The sequence below is a fragment of the Anser anser genome (genome assembly GCF_964211835.1).
Source record: "Anser anser genome assembly, chromosome: 1".
Lineage (NCBI taxonomy): Eukaryota > Metazoa > Chordata > Aves > Anseriformes > Anatidae > Anser > Anser anser.
In genome coordinates this window covers 99,110,886-99,124,661 of record NC_139720.1, presented here as the reverse complement: position 1 = coordinate 99,124,661, position 13,776 = coordinate 99,110,886, and positions in this window count along the sequence as shown.

The window sequence follows — 13,776 nt, the reverse complement described above, 5'->3', positions numbered from 1 at the left end:
GCTGTTTTTTCCTAATTATTTTTCCCTGCTGGTCTTTCTATAAGATGGAGATTTGACAGAGTGTATGGTCTGCCTTGTGAACAAGGATTTTACACCTGCTCCTGCTGTACGTAGAAAAGCTTCAACAGGTTACCTGCCTCTTGCTCGGGCATGGCTGCCATCCCTCAGCACAGCTCCCCTGCCCCAACTGCTCTCAGCTGAGCTCTCTGCACAAATCCATGCGAGACATAGGACCCTTGCTTTCACTTTCTCCCCATGACAACTGGCATCTGTCCTCATGTTTCAAAGTTCAGGCTGTAAAATCAAACCCGGGTCTGGGAAGCGCCTGCTCTGCTGCATCACTCTGTGGTACGTATGACTTTGCAACCAAAATGTAAGTGTTGCATCCTGCCCATGTGCAGTGGATTTTCTTGCTCTTGTTTAAATTCAGTTTTGACCCCTCTCTGGTCAGGTCCAATTCTACTGAAACCAAACAAAAATCTTGGGCCCTTTGCCCCGTTAGAAAAACCTCAGCCATTCTCCTTTATGTAAGGCTGCACTGCCAAAGCCTGTCATGAGAAAAATGGCACAGATACAGATTCAATAACAGAAAGGTTATCACCTGAGTAAAGCAAAAGCTCTGTGCCACCTCATTAAATCCTCTTCTTCTTTACCACAAGGGGTTAATTTTACCTATAATTTGAATATTGCCATTGACTTGGGCAGGAGGCATGCAGCAAAAAAAGCAGGTCCATTGTTACTTGCTTTAGAGATAAAGCCCTCCCTCCCCTCCCATTTTTATGGCTGACACTTTGCACAGTGGTTTAATTAAGTGTGGTCTTGCCCAGCTGAAAAGCTCCATGCAGAAAAGCTGTCAGAGATGCTGTTAATTCCACTTTCTACCAATGCACACTTCCCAAGTCCCAGGGGAGCGCACACAGACTTGGTAGTTCAATGCACAGTTATAAAATCCAGCAATTTTCAGTGCTGAAAAAACTCCACCAACTTTGGAGCTGGTTTACTTCAGGACAGGGTTGTTTATTAGGTTCTGCCAAAGTCTGGACACTGGGTCAAGTTCGATGATAACCGTCCAAGTGATATTATAAATCCTGCCATCCAGCAAGCCTTCTGGCTACCAAAATTCAGGAAGACTTAGTAAATAAAAAGATTAGCATGTTTTTCCTTCTCAAGTGTGCAAATGCATGATTTAGGGGAGAGTACGGTGACTGCAGCCACCAGTGGTTTATTCAGACAGATGTGCTGCTGGATAAGGAGATGTGAAACCAGTGTCCCCTGCCCCCTTGGCCTCACTCCCTCTTCTGGGGTTTGCAAACACATCACCTCACAGGCTGAGGGATGCTCAAACTCAGACTGTACAGTGACGTTTGTTGCAGACCCATCAGTGGTTATCAGCCCAGATGTGTCCTGGGTCTCAAGGCCATGTGCATGGACTCCTTGTCCAAGTGATGAGGCCCTCCTACATCAGAGCTGATTCTCCACCAATTCACATGCCCAGAAACATCCCCACCATGCTGCCTGTGGCCTTTGTACAGTGCAGGCTGCAGGGATAGGCTCCAGCAATCCTCCTGCCCTGCAAGCACAGGAGAGTGTAGCACAAAGAAGTCTGGGGACTGCTCAGTTTTGGAAACAAGGATCTTCTCCGGGCCGTGCCGTTCCTACCTTCCCCTGGAACAATGGAGAGCATGCTTGCACTCAGAGGGAGGGCAGGAAGGGCTTTGGTTTTGGTGGTAGCAGCAGGATTGAGCATCAAGTTTAACCTGCAGGAGAATCAGGGGTGTTTGACCTGAAGATGTTTCCCTTTCTTCTGAACGCAACCATTTATCTGATGGACAAAATTGCTTCTCCCTGCAAATCCAATCTTACTTCCATCCACTCACCACCTTGCTTATGTCCTCTCACCACCATGACATCAGCTCAACCACTTTTGTTTTTTCCTGCTGGCATCAAGGAAACTCATTGTCATCTAGTATCTGACGACTGCTGATAACAAAATGTAGGTTTTGCTCCCCCATCCCAGTGTTATTTTTTTCCCTTAATTCTTGAGAAAGAGATGAGTCGTATGGACAAGCTACAAGGCTAACACAATAAAAAGGCTGCATGACTAAGTGCTCAAAATTCTGGATTTATGGAGAAGGAGTAAACAACTTTAACTCCATCTCATTGCGAGTCTGCATTAGATAGTGATAAAGTCTAATTATATAATCAAAGTTACTTTGCCTACGTCTATGTTCCCTCAGCAATATAGAAATAAGTGATCTTGCACAATATTACAGGAGGAACAGGGTGGAACTGCTCAAGGAAAGGTTATATCATGTTCAGCCAGTCCAGCTGGCAGGGAAGAAATATGAAGTTAATATTTTCGGGGTTTGTAGTGAGTAAAGCTAACGTTAAAGCTAACATTCAGATACCATTATTTCACATTTAAAAAGGAGCTCATCCTGTAAATCATGAAAGAGAACATATACAAAGACAAAGAAGGCACAGCGATACCCCTGGACCTTCATTTGGGGCTAAAAGTGGTGATTTAAGCTTGATTCAACATGATAAATAAAACATGGATTGGAAGCCTCCAGCACTCACAAGCAGGAAGTGCTTCCAATGTATAGATCTATAATATCGCAGTACCATGGACATCCAGCATACCCTTAACATAAAGTGATACAATGTTTTAAGACATTTGTAGACTTATATGGACATACATAGACATGAGGCATAGTATGCATTTTTGTTGGTATGATTAGGAAACAGAGCATCTAATGCATTCAGCTGAACCTTAGAAACAGATCCAGACCCTGCTACAGCAACTGCAGACAAGCTGCAAGCCAAAAGTAACTTCTATAAATAAATGTACTAATTTCCATGGGACTATGAGTAGTGCCTTATTCCTCAAGACAAAAGGTGGGTGAAACAGGTAGAATATTACCACTGGTATTTACAGCAGAGAAATTATGAGCATCTTGGGTGTGATTTGATATCTTTGCTGTATTTCTAGAAAAAAAAAAAGAAAAAAAAAAGAGTGTACATGTGAGTGGGAGAGGGAGAGAGATGGGGAGGGTGAGCTGAAGAGGAGAGGATGTTGTATATGAAATTCAACAAAGAAATGGATCTCTTCCATTATATAGCCATGAAGAAATACCAGAGACATTCTATCTATCTATTCATGTATCTAGCCATCCTGTAACCCAATTAACCCAGTCCTTTTAGGGCGAATAAATATGTTCTAATATCAGTCATTATTTTTCAGTACTCTCGGTTTATTCTCCAGGGTGGGACAGATCAATAACCACAATAGCAGCCGACCCAAAAGGAAAAGACAATCTCCTGGCACTTCTTATTTATTTCTTCAGCGGCGATTCTGTTTTTCCTGCCTCTTCCCGTGGTGACGGATTTTGCCTTTCCTGCCTTTCCTGCCCAGAACGGCCGTGTTGTTTTATCCTGGGCTCTATTTGCATGTGGGCTTCAGATTTGTCTTTGGCTCCTTGCACGGTTTGGGATGAGACCCTCCCGTCCCCAGAGAGGGGGGCAGGTGTTGCTCCAGTCGAGCGAATGGAACCAAATTACAGGACCGTCTGTCGCCTCCTCTGGGAGACGTCGGAGGGAGGGGAGGGAGAGGAGGGGAGCGGGATGCCATATGACAGAAAAGAAAAGCAGAACATCATACTGATGCCGATAAGAGCTTGGAAACATGAGTCACCCCAGCCCACGGCCCCACCCAAAACCAGGCGGCAGCCACCTGAAAGAGAAATGTCAGGAGCCGAGACAGAAATAAATTGAGTCACTGGGCTGGAATAACTCAAGCTCAGAATGTAACAGAGCTCAGACCCAGTCCACTTGCAGGCACACGAGTGCAGGCACAAAGTTGGGCTGCCTAACGCAGATTTTTGTCAGCTCACTGCAATGTGCTTTGATCCCTCTCTTCCCCCGGAGCAGGCTCCTCTGCCTGCCACTGCTCTCCATCAGCTTGGAAGCAGCTCCGTTCTTCTCTTCCTTCCCATGCTGTGCTGTGTGGTGCACAAGTTTTGCTGCTGCAGGGATGTTCTGCTCCTCCACTGCCGTCAGCCCGTGCCTGCTGCTGCAGCCGTCCCCACTCCTGTTGCTCGGTGCTGCAGCTCAGGGGCAGGGTGACTGCGCTGGTCTCGCCTCCACTCTAGTCTGTGGAGGCTTCCACCCAATCAGCCTGAGGAAGCAGGTGATGCTACAGAAGTTACACTCTTCTCACACCCACCCTGCTGCTTTAGGCAGTTTTAACAAATTATAAAAATAAAAAATAAAAAAATCCTGAACACATATGCATGCATCTGGTTTCGGAGCTTTTTTTTTTCCCAAGCTGTCTTACAGACATGCACATTTGTGTGTGCAGTAATAGTTCTCAGTGTGGCAGGACACAGAGTCACTCAGAAAGCAAGAGGAGACAGTTGTTCTGGAGTTCCTGACTGAGAAATAGAAGCAGAGAAAGCTGCTTTGGGCACAACTCTTTCCTAAAGGAAGGGATGAAAGTAGGTGAAAATACAAGTGCTTAAATCAAAGCAAAAGCAGTGCAGGATGAAATAAAAGCAGAAGAAGCCAGGTTACCTAGATGGAGGAGCTGCATCAATCAGAAACTGGGCATAAGGCAAGGGATTTTGCATGAGAGTGGTGGAGTGTACAAATGAGGAGGGCTGTGTGAACTTGAGGCATATGCAGGTGGAGCAGTGAGGAAGGGGAAGGATGTGAGCAGCTGGGTAGAGCTGCTAGCATGGAAGAAGAGAAGATCCTGCTCCAGCAAGCCTGAGACAGCAGCTTGCTCAGGGGCTAGAAGCACGTTCAATCCAGGAAAAGACAGACACCAGGCAAGGAGAGAATCGTAAGGAGTCATTGAATAGACAGTCAAGATTACAAAGAAGAGATCTCCACAACTTTAATCATGGTTAGAGGGATAGACTGGCACAGAAACATTTTTGCAAGGACCAAAAAACAAGAGGTTTGTCATACAACATCTATCCTTTGGAGAAGCCTTCTGCCTTTCTCCTTCCTCAAAACTGTTCTGTGTGTGGAAGTGGCAGAAAGATTTGCAAACCCCAGGGCTAGAGCCCAGAATGAGCTCACAGACAAGATAAACACAAAGAAAGAAAGAAAAGGAAAAGCAAAGCAGAACAGAGAATCTGCTTGTGTGCAGATACAACATACAATTTCTGTGTGCAGATACAACATTTCCCACATCTCAGGCTTTCAGACTCAATATTCACCATACCAAGGTTTTTCTTCCCATTCAAGCGATTCCAGGATTTAAGACAGGCTTCAAGACTTTTCTAGAAGTGTTCTCTATAGGTAGAGCTCTATCACCCTATGATATAGCCACATGCAATTCCAATTGGAATTTTGTTATTCCAGATAATAAAGGCAAGGACTTGACATGAAAAATTACAGAAGGACTGTGCAAGACTGATAAAATAGCACAAGAAATGCAATCTAAATGAAGTGATAAAGTGGTGCATGCAGGGAAGAACATTTCTGACTCCATATGCAGCTGATAGGTCCTGAGCCAACCACAGAAAGAAGATCTTGTAGTTATGATATATTGTTCCATGATAACATCAGCTTGGTTCTTGGTGGCAAGGAAAAGGAAAATCATATGTTAGATATTATTATCATTGTAGAGAGAACAGAGCTAGTAGAGAACAAGACACAGCATCATTATGTCGTAGTGTAAAATTATAGTAAATCCATATCTTGAATACTGTCTGTAGCTCTGGTCCCCCACCCTTTCAGTAAGAATACAGAAAAACTACAAAAGCATCTGAGAAAGGCAGTATGGATAAGCCAGTGTACAGAGGAGCTTTTGTACAAGAAATGGCTGAGTGAAAAGGACTGAGTCAGCAGTGACAGTACAGGAAGTCATGGTATCCCATTTAACAAGCGAATGGTGGAAAGGGATTTTTTTTTATTTTTATTTTTTTTCCAGTCCTTACTTGGACAGGATTACCTTCTGAACAGGTAGGTCCTATGAATTGGGTCATGATTTTCACCTTGACTGAATTGCCCCAAGCAAACATTAGCTCAAGAGATCTTAAACAAAATGAATCTATTGATAAGCTGTAGATGACAACTGCAAGTGTCTAAAGGAAGGAAGAACTGAGGTCAGACTTGACAATTTAGATTCAGACATACTGGTCATCAAAACACAGCAAAATTTGACATACTGAAGATTCAAGCTGCAGAAAGGAGAAAAAAATGAGAATGGGGAGGTTAAAATGGTGACTGAAGGAGGAGGAATGAGAACAAGAGAATATAAGAACTATTAGTATCCTGTGAAGGGTACAGTAAGTTGTCTTCTAAGCCCATCCCATTCAGGCTTCTTAGGTATTCTAAGGTATCTCAGAGACAAGCACTTGTGTGGTGACACCATATGTAGTTATTGAAGTAATCCTAGCATAAATACACCGGCCTAAATTTTGTGGCCAGAGGCCATCTTCAATATGAGCCAGGTCTGCCTACTCAGCTAGGTGTGGTGTTTCCGAAAGTGTTTTACGGACACTCGTTCATCCCTGGTTTCTCAGGGGAGGTAACAGAACATAAAGACCCAGAGGTTCAGAAATGTTCTTTAAAATCACTTTCCTTTACTTACTCATATGACTATCTCAAAGTCTACACTATACCATTTAGCCTTATAGCAGAGCAAGCATGGATTTCAAAGAAAAGATCTTAAAAGAACTGTAAAGAACCACACACATACCCCTTCTTTCTCCCAGCCCAGGGCTCCTACACAAAACCCATCAATACCAAAACATTTCTTCAGAAGGAACCACCAGGTTTCTTGACCCATGAAGAAGCTTCAGACAATGTACAAGATAAATCAATGCAAGACTTCCTTACTCCATTCACCTGGTAATAGTATCCAAGATTTGAACCTTACTCTGTAGAGGTGAATTTACCTCACTTGACCTTTTCTTGAATCAGTGTTAAAGTAGCTCTCAATGGTGGGTTTACAGTGGATGCTTGACCTGCAGACAATCATAAAACCTCCTCTGTATCTTTAAGACATCCAGGATTTTTGCTACCAAACAACTTCCTTCTCAGTAGCATCCAAAAGGTGAAAGTACTACACGAAATAGGATTTGGAGTATAAATTTACAAGCTCCCAGAGTGCACAATATTATGAGAGGCCAAGGCCAGGGTCAAATCCCATCAGCCACAGAGGGATTCTAGCACCAGACTGCATCTTAGCCAAAGGGTAAAAACAATAACTAAAACAAACAAACAACAACAAAAAACACCTTGTAGCCTTGTTAACCATGAAGACAGAGTTAGCAGTCTTAAATATTTCTGTCAGAAACAGAAGTTCAGGTGAGAGTCAGCATGGTATGAACTATTGAGGCAGATCCTAGTAGGATAGGTATTTTTAAGTCCACAGACCTAAAAAAAAACAAGTTGTATTAATCAGGAATCTCAGAAGACAGCCCAAGGACAAAATGCACAGAGAAGCTTGCATTGGCCTAAGACACAGTCTTTCTATGGTAGGGTTAAGACACTGGCGGGATGGCACAGAGAAACCTGCATTACTTGGTAGCATAAACAAGCTGTAATAGGATTCATTGCCTTTCTACTCAGACAAACCACATTTAATTACCTTGCATCCAAGTTGCAGTAATCTAGATGCAGATAGATCTGAAGTAAATTGAAAGGAAATGGATTTTACGTGACAATGTAGGAAGGAAAAGCACATTAAGATAAGGATGATTAGGTGGATTGGATGAACCTTGTAAAAGATAATTGCATTCAAAACAATAGCATCTTCAGCAGGGGAATTTCTGTCAAGTGAAAGTTATACCACCATCACACTCAGAGAAGTGTCTATACCAGATAGGCTCTTTCTTTCCGTGCATGGTGGCTCCTTGAGTTTCTCCAAGAGTGGCAGTTATATCTGAAACAGAGATAGGGAACTAAGCAGGACAGTGTTTGCCCATCTGTAGTCAGTCAACTCGTTGAAACATTATTAGACCCATCCACCTAATTAGGAGCCAGCTTTCAAGCAGTTTAGCATCCTAGGCTGTTCTGATCCAGAGCTGTGGGTTAGCCCTGCTTTATTACTGGACATCGTGTTACAAGAGCAGAAATTCTCACTAATTATTGAGTGATAGTTAAAGGTTGGACCCTTCATCAAGTACTCAGAAGTGGGGATCCTGATGGAGGTCACCAACATCCACTCCTGCACTGGGTGGTACAGTATGATGTGAGTATATGATGTGAGTATACAGCATATGTGCTGCACCACTGCTCTTCTTGCCTGCTTGTCACAAAAGCCACTTACAGATAAGGTTCACCATATAACAGGAGAAGAGATATTGACGTCCTTGTGGCATGGAATAAATATCCACAGAATAGTAGAAATATCTGATCAGTCTCTGGATTAGCTGGTCCAAAAACACCTAGTCTATTGTGTCTTAAGGTCACTTATGAGAGAGCATAAAAGCATGGCTGGTAAGCAGAGCAACTGACATCATCTACTCAGACCTGTGCAAAGTATTTGACACTGTCCCACACAGTACCCTTGTCTCTAATTGGAAAGACATAGATTTGATGAATGGGGTCCTCAGTGGGTAAGGAATTGGCTGGATGGTTGCACTCAAAGAGTTGTGGTCAATGGCTCAGGGTCCAAGCAGAGATCTGTAATGAGTGGTGTTCCTCAGGGGTCAGTACTGGGACCAGCGCTGTTTAGCATCCTTGTTGGTGACATGGACAGGGGGACTGAGTGCACCCTCAGCAAGTCTGCTGATGACACCAAGCTGTGTGGTGCAATCAACACACTAGAGGGAAGGGATGCCATCCAGAGGGACCTGGACAGGCTCAAGAGGTGGGCCTGTGTGAACAGAATCACAGAATCACAGAATTGAAGGGGTTGGAAGGGACCTCAAAAGATCATTGGGTCCAACCCCCCTGCCAAAGCAAGTTCCTTACAGCAGGCTGCCCAGGTAGGCGTCCAGACGGGCCTTGAATATCTCCAGAGAAGGAGACTCCACAACCTCCCTGGGCAGCCTGTTCAAGTGCTCCGTCACCCTCACTGTGAAGAAGTTCTTTCGCATGTTGGTGCGGAACTTCCTGTGCTCTAGCTTGTGGCCATTACCCCTTGTCCTATCCCCACAAACCACTGAAAAGAGGTTTGGCCCTCCGCTGGACTCTTTCCAGGATAAAACCTCATCAAGTTCAACAAGGCCAAGTGCAAGGTCCTGCATCTGGGGCAGGGCAATCCCAAGCACAAATACAGGCTGGATGATGAGTGGGTTGAGAGTAGCCCTGAGGAGAAGGACTTCAGGGTGTTGGTTGGTGAGAAGCTCAACATGAGCCAGCTATGTGCACGTGCAGCCCAGAAAGCCAACAGTGTCCCGGGCTGCATCAAAAGCAGCATGGCCAGCAAGACGAGGGAGGTGATTTCCCCCTCTGCTCTGCTCTTGTGAGACCCCACCTGGAGCGCTGCGTTCAGCTCTGGGTCCCCAGCACAAGAAGGACATGGAGCTGTTGGAGCAAGTCCAGAGGAGGGCCATGAGGATGATCAGAGGGCTGGAGCACCTCTCCTATGAAGACAAGCTGAGGAAGTTGGGGTTGTTCAGCCTGGAGAAGAGAAGGCTCTGGGGAGACCTTACAGCAGCCTTCCAGTGCCTAAAGGGGGCCTACAGGAAAGCTGGGGAGGGACTTTTTGTCAGAGTGCTGAGTGTTGGGGCCCTGTTGAAGTCCAGACCTGATGTAAACAGCTTTTTCCTCAGTGTTTACCAGTTTGACTGCTGTCAGTCATATCCTTGCTGCTCAGCCCAGGACAGCTTTTCAAAACTTACTCTATTTTTGCTCTTTGGGCTTTCACAGAAACCTGCATTTCTGTTCATATTTCACTCACAGTAATCTTACTATTTCTTTCCTGGCAATACTACTATTTCTGTTACTTATCTCTAGATATTAGAAAAGCTTCATCAGCTTCATTGAAAGCAGCGGTCTTCTGATGCCAGCATGAAACACCTTTAGCTCTTCTCTTTGATTTTTCCAGTTCCTGCATATCTTTGATGTATCCCTTTGAACATGTTTTTTCTTGTCTACCTGGCTATGTTAACTTCTCTTTCAGGCATTTCATTTCTGTCATAAGAAATATACAGTTTTCTTGTTCAGCCTTCAGCTAGAAACTCCAGTTTATTCCAAAGTTATTCCAAGTCACCTGCCATAGTGCTCACCTGTTCTTCCCCATATCAAAATGTTACCTCTGCAGACCTAGGTATCCTTATACCACCAGACTCGCTACTATTTTCCTGGAAAGTGGGTAAGATGCAAAACACTGTTTGAGTGACAGCCAAAGGAAGAGATGTTTCCCAGAAAGGGTATTGAACACATGCCAATGTATGTTCTGCTTTCCTAAAGCCTTGTGCTGGAAGCCTGCTGATATATCAGGTTCAAGTAATATATTTGAGGATCACATAACAATCCCTCAAAAATAATAAATAAATAAATAAATAATCTAATGGTCTTCAGTGAGAAATATTCGCTTTATTTTATTTATTTTTCAGCTCAGGAGCTAAACAAAGAGTTTGATTTATTTCACCTGTGATAACAAATATCTCTACTTCACTGACTTCTCATTGCTCAGCAAGGAAAGCTCTAAGCCTGAAGTTCTAAGTCCATCTAAATGCTTTTGGCCATTAGTGAAATGCAAAAGAAACTTGCCTGTGTGCCTCTCAGATGTATTCACATGATCCTTGTTCTATGGTTTCTCTCGTGGTGCTAGCACCACATGTAGCCCTACACCACTAAGCAAATTGCAAGGAAAACGAAGCTCAGGACTGCACACTTCTTTGCTCAGTTGTGATGGGTCATACACAGTGGTCATGCGTGCCAAGGATAGGCAGACAATTTGGCTGTTAAACTCTGAGAAAATGCTGTTGGGTGTGTGCAAATGAGATTTACTCTGGTTTTCTTTGGGGGCTTACAGTCTGGCCAAATTGGGGCAGTGTTTCAGGAGACGACAGAAATATCTCCTGCAGTAGGGGCCCTTTCCAGGCAAATTTCTAGTCACTGCTCCAAAGAAGTTTTAGATCATCTCAAAGAAAAGCACTGCAAGTCAATTTTAAACCACAGATACATCTGTTTCCTTTTCTCTAGCCTCGTTCTGAGAAACTCTTTCTGAGCTGCTTCAGATTAAATTCAGCTCACCCAGTCCAAACCACCGGAGACATCCACCACAGCGAGTCTCAGCCTCAAGGGTTACATTTGGCTTGGTTGTAAGGGACTGAGAACAGATCCTTATAACGCAACCGGCCTTGTCAGGGCCTTGTCAAAAACTGTGTTTTCTTGTTTTCTACAGATAGGTGTTGCAGAAAGCAAACAGAGGCGCTGAAAGCAACCCACCCATTGATCTATAGCTATCTGCATTGCTAAGGGCCCTATTTCTGTCACATTCATTTTTCTGTCTTTTCAGTAAACCAGCTACTGCCACGATTCCTTCTCCTTGCAACCTCTGCACACACCCGCCAGAACATTAATCCCTAGAAATCACCTCTTGTGGTTGCTTGATGGATGAATCCAGCAGAGGCACATCCTGCTCATATATCAATAGTGCGGGGTTAGGCCAGGCTCAAGGGGTCTGCTTTGGAGTGAGTGACAAGAGATCAGCCAAAGTGTTCCCTCTATGTATTAGATGGATTCCGTGTGAGAAGAAGAGATGTGTTGATCATGGAAATTTTCTACATCAGGTTAGCCCCCAGCATTGATGAACAGGACCAGGTTGCTTTCAGTTGTTAGGATTCAAGAAAGAAGGGACACAAAGGATCAGTGCTGTACAGTGTTATGATCCCCACACCTTCTTAAATCCCACTCCGGAGAAGAATAAATGATGACTGCTGGAAGGAAGCAACTCCTGTTTGTCTGGAGCATGTACCTGCTTAGCTTGGAGTGCAAGTTGCCAGCCACAGAAGAATTTTATCCAGAAGGAAACAGCTCCACCCGTGTGACTGAAATGAGATGTGAAATGCTTAGAAAGATTTCCAAAGCTTGCATAACTACTGCTTATACTTATCGCTTTATAAATGTATTTATTTGCATTTCAATTGGCACGAGCAGGTCGGATTCAGCTTGTTTGCTGTTTTTGACCACTTATTTTCATTGCCTTATGAATGTATTTATTTGCATTTTTATTGGCATGAGCAGGTCAGATTCAGCTTGTTTGCTGTTTTTGACCCTCTTTATTGTTTCTGTCTCCCTCCATTTGAGATGGTGAGAGTTAGGCACCCTGAGTTAGGCAACCACATACAGGTCAATAAACCCCCTGACTGCTAGGGATTGACAGACACATTTTGTGGGATCAACTGTGCATCACTTCTGAAAATGGTGCAGGGCTGCTAGCAGAGCATTAGAAAACTAGCTTGAAATTACTGGCCAGGACCAGGCCCCATGTTTTGCAAATTCCTCTCTCGCCTCCTCCCCAAGACTGATTCTGTGACTTTGCTGTGTTTATTGCAACCAGAGTGCAATCAGTGCCTGTGGTGAATACTGTCCAACAATGGCTACTCGTGTGCTCCCTGATCAATGGAAAAGAATCGGTGAATCTCATTTCTTTTCTCTCCAAAGATTCCCCTGCCTCCTTTTCAGTCATTACATTTCTGCAAGCTCTTCTCCTCCTTTTTATTTCAGTCCTGGGTGTCCCCTGAGCTCTGTGATTGCATTTAAAACAGACACAACGACATTATGAAGCATTAAACTAATGGCATTCGAGACCATTTTTCTCCCGTAAACCATTACGACGTCCCTGGAACGGCTGGCAGAGGGCTGAGCACCAGCGCTGCCATCGAGGGCTGCATCCCCCTCTGACGCTTGGTGCCCACTGTGGGACTCGAGGTGCCATCTCTCGTGCTGCTCCCGCTGTAACAGTCCCCAAGAAAGCTATTTTGATCTTCAGATGAGTTGTTTGGCATGCCCATAATGACAAATACGTGGATGGGGGGTTAACCATGAATTGCAAAGTACCCATCGATTCCCCAGGGTGGAGAGGAATATATCCTCCTTCACACCCTTTTGATGTATAGTTAATTACACGAATCTGGAACTGTTACCATGTGCAAACACAGTGAAAATTGACTTTCTAAGCCATCCCTGGCCCCTCTGCATATGTCTCTTGCTCTAGCCCAATACTGTGCTCTGTCTGTATGCACACAAATATAATCAGCACTGGTTTAGACTCTGTTTTGATAATCCAGCTTTATAAAATGATAGAGGAATAGAATGGAATGTAGCATCCTTCAGGCCTGATATAGCTTTTTCTTTTTTTTAGAAAAAAAAAAAAAAAGAAAAGAAGAAACTTATTTTATATTGGTTGTTCTTTCTCTTGCCTGAATAAAAGCTTTAGCACAGCTTGAAAGGGTTGCATGTGCTGAAATGTAGCCCAAGGATATGTGTTATTATCCATCCCCTCTTGACCAGCAGGGTCTCGGCTCTCTCTCCCTTTCAGCCTTTTGTTTGAACAGATGGGATTGGGGAACCAAGGGAAAGAAAGGCAGTCTGTTCTCATTAACTCTCCCAGTACACAAACACAAACCTGAGCACAGGGGACCTACGGAACAGGACTGCTTCCACTCCATGCACATCCACCGAGACCATATGTACCCGCACACAAAGGCAGGCAGAAGACCCACATTGAGCCAGCTACAAGGCACTTACCAAGGATGACTCCTCACCAACTAATTAAAAAATAATAATTTTCAAAAGCCCTCACAGGTCATTTCCTTTTCATTCAGCTGCACAATTTAAAAAATAACCTTCAACTGATGC